This window comes from Arvicanthis niloticus, chromosome 4 (assembly GCF_011762505.2).
Source record: "Arvicanthis niloticus isolate mArvNil1 chromosome 4, mArvNil1.pat.X, whole genome shotgun sequence".
NCBI lineage: Eukaryota > Metazoa > Chordata > Mammalia > Rodentia > Muridae > Arvicanthis > Arvicanthis niloticus.
Window position 1 is genome coordinate 19,350,737 of NC_047661.1, and position 3,715 is coordinate 19,354,451.

The following is a 3,715-nucleotide window of genomic DNA, read 5'->3' on the forward strand; positions in this document are numbered from 1 at the left end:
CACCCCAATTCCACTCATCTCCCCCTCTTCTCAATCCCAACCTCCACCCTTGCAACCTCCCCCCCAACAGAAAAAAAAAATCTCCTTGTGGAAGCTGCAGTGCGTCACAGTGTGCCCCACAGTGTCCCCTTTTGTCCACACTTCTTTGCTTACAAATGTTCAGTGCTATAAATCTTTGGTCTGGTATGAAGCCTCTGGCTTCTGCCACACTGTCAATACTAAAACTCCTCTGGAATATCCTGTTGTTGCCCTATGTCATGGAGACCCCATAGTTCGGGATCTGTAGGACCAGCCCCTTCACAAACTCCAGCACTTCATCCATGGTGTAGATGTTGGGGTGGGCCAATTCAAAGCCCCGGATCTGGGCCTAAGAGGTATCTGAGCTGCTCAGCACACCAGCTATTTGCAAGCACACCACAGGAGTGAGCTCTCCTGCTCTGCCCTGGCTGGCTCATCCAATGCCAAAGCTAGCAAGAGACAGAGCCAGCTCTCCTGATCTCAGGCCCTCAGGGCTGGCTCACCTGCAGTATCCCCATCTAAGGCCAGCTCTACTGTGCTGTCCAGTAGAGGTATTGGACCTGCTCTCCTGAGTGCTACAACAGGTGAAGAGAGTCAAGTAGCAGGGCGACCTTTCCCAGTCTCATATTGTCAGAGCTGGCTCACCCACAACCTGCAAATGTGCGGGGCTGGCTCTCCCAAGTACTGTAGCTGGCTAGGGGTGGGCTCAGCTCTCCTGCTGCCATGTCCCCAGGGCCAGCTCTCCCACAATGCCCAGGCAAGAGATGAGGTCAGTTCCACACAGCCCTCAGACATCAATATGTCCTCAGGCAGCAGCCCAAACTAGGAACTGAATATCTGCTTAGTCTTTGGTAGTAACAGACCCCTTCTGCTGCAGGGCCATGGCCTTCAGTATCCCCCAGTGGCAGCACAGGCCAGGACCCCACCATGGTCCCAGGTGGCATCACTGGCTACTCCCATCAGGCTGTTCCTCAACTACCCTCGAGTCTCCAGTGCTGCCTCTCTTCATTGTGCCCACATCCTTCTGTTTCTCTTCCATTTCTCCACCACTTACTTGCTCATCTTAGTGGTACTCAGGACCTCTGAGTGACTACAGTCATCACAGGAGTGGTCTCAGGATTGCTATGCCCCACTTGTGCATTATGGCACCAGGCAGATGTCATCTCTAGCATGGTCTGCCACAACCCACCTCCAGGCCTGCATGATGTCCAGGCCCCATGGCACCAGACTAGTGTTTGTTTAGGCTTGCTTTTTTTCATGGAATATTAGACTACTAATCATTCAGATGTCCACAGGTCAGAACACTGAGCAGAGACACGGCCTGTCTCCTCTCTGCCACCTTCTGATGCACATGTGACACACCAGCCACACCTGCAATGCCTTTAGGGGCAGGTAAAAAGTTTTTTTTTTTTTTTTTTTTTTTTTTGGTTTTTCGAGACAGGGTTTCTCTGTATACCCCTGGCTGTCCTGGAACTCACTCTGTAGACCAGGCTGGCCTCGAACTCAGAAATCCACCTGCCTCTGCCTCCCAAGTGCTAGGATTAAAGGTGTGCGCCACCACCGCCCAGCAGAAGTATTTCTTTTAAAGAGGAAAAAAATAGAATAACCAAATTGGGTATGGTGGAACATGTCTGTAATGTCAGCCTTTGGGAGACAGAAGCAGGAGTATGGTGAGTTTGAGGGCAGCCTGGGCTACATAGTGAGACCAGGCATAATCACTTTATAAACCACAGAGTCTTTCCTATTATTCAGTCATAGGAAGAAGCATCCAACACAGGAGGTCAGTTTGTTCTCAAAGTAGGTCTGCCGACTGATCCATTACATTGGAAAGCTGCCATAGAAAGAGAGGGTCACATTGCTGCTTCAAACCTTAGTGAACCTGCTTGAGGCTTGTCCAGACATTTGACTGCTGTCATGCAGTGTGTGAGAAGCGCCACAGAACTGGCAATAATGACACTCAGTATTTCTGATAATCTTATAATCACTTTCCCAAGGTCCCAGAAGCAAGGTCATTCCCCCATGTATGGCCAAAATGCCACTTTTGGTTTGAGATGGCTCAGTGGGTAAAGGCCTGCGGCCTGCAAGTCCAGTGAGCTGAGTTCAAGTCCATGTAAATATGAATGAAGAGTGTCAACTCCATAGAGTGGCCCTGTCACCTCCATGTTACATGCACGCACTCGCAAATGCGCGCGCGCACGCGTGTGCACACACACACACAAACACACATCATGTGCACTCACAGTAATGAATAATGGTGATTTCAGTTATTTTAGTTTCTGACATTTCTTTCTGTCCATCTCTTTATACCCTCTCTAATCCAGAAACCACTTTGAATAAATATGCTGGCCATGAGATTCTGGTGAGTGGCATTTCTGCTGCTGAGTTCTGTCAGTCTCTTGTAGCTTCCTGAGACACTTGTCTCTCAGACATTATGGGAAGTCACATGACTCTAACTCCAGCCAAGTCTTTGATTGCAGGAAATTTTTTTTTATAATTAAATTCTCTTTTTTTATAAGCCAAGGCAGTCCCTCAAGTCAGCTTTTATCAAATAATCATCAGTAGCCAAAGTTAGTACGCATATCCACTTGGAAAGAAGCTGATTTCGGAATCTTGACCTTTTGGCATCTCTGGACTTGGAAGAGGAGCTAAAAGCCACAACACAGCTGTGTGTTCTAGTCTTCTTCAAGTCTATACATGAAGTACTGGGACACTTCTGAGAAGTGTCTCCTTTCGCCACCTGCCTGTCATCCACCTGCCCAGGCAACCGTGGTGAAGGACCCCTGCTCTGCAGGACAACAGGCTGCTAGCACATGGGACAACCCAGTGTGCTAGTGTGTGTGGTTAGGCTGCACTGTGTGGTCATGGCAGTCGATACCTTGGCTGCAGTTGCTTATTTGATTGTAACTGGCTGTATTTGAGCTCCTTTAGACCCTGCGTTCTGTGTTTACCCATCACCCTGTGCTCATTCCAACAGAAATAACAGTGGCAGAAAATAATCCGTTGCAAGAATGAATTCTCTTCCTTATTCCTGGTTCTCATTTTCTCTTTTAGTGTGTGTGCAGAGGGCTAGGATGGGGAGAGTGGGGGTGGGTAGTGTACATGTGTGTGAAGACGAGAGTGTAGCCTCTGACGTCATTCTTAGCTATGCTGTCAACCTCCTGTTGAACCAGAATTTCTCACTGACCTAGAACTCAACAGTTAGCCTAGACTGGCTGGCCAGTGACTCTCAGTGCTTAGAACACAAAGGTATCCTGTGTCACCTTTCAATGGGTACTGGGGATAAACTCTCAGGTACTTGCAAGGCAAGTGCATTAATACTGAGCCATCATCCTATGGTCCCTGGCATGTGTGGTGTGTGTGTGTGTGTATGTGTGTGTGTGTGTGTGTGTGTGTGTGTGTGTGTATTTCTTTGATTAAAGCCTTACTGTAATATACATAGTTTATATAATTATAAGGCTTTATGACATTTTTAACAGCTTGAGAATTTCTTGTAAAAATATAGTTCTAATGGCCAACAAGAAACAATTTCTTCTGAATCAGTGTGAGCCCAAAGGTAACCATTGTTAGCGCATTCCCTCAGATGTGGGGAATACACAACCTCAGCCCTGTTTATACCAGTCCAAGTGACACCATGTTCATTTACAGAATACTCTGATAAACGTGTCCAAACTATCTTGACTTGCTTAATTAATGTGCC

General features: G+C 47.5%; 1 non-coding gene across 1 annotated transcript; it reads right to left on the reverse strand.

Moving 5' to 3' along the window:
• Positions 1-1,279: 1,279 nt before the first annotated feature.
• On the reverse strand, positions 1,280-1,411 carry LOC117707996 (small nucleolar RNA SNORA17). The gene has a single exon (XR_004606732.1). It is a non-coding gene; the product is annotated as a small nucleolar RNA SNORA17 (small nucleolar RNA).
• Between the last annotated feature and the right edge of the window lie 2,304 nt (positions 1,412-3,715).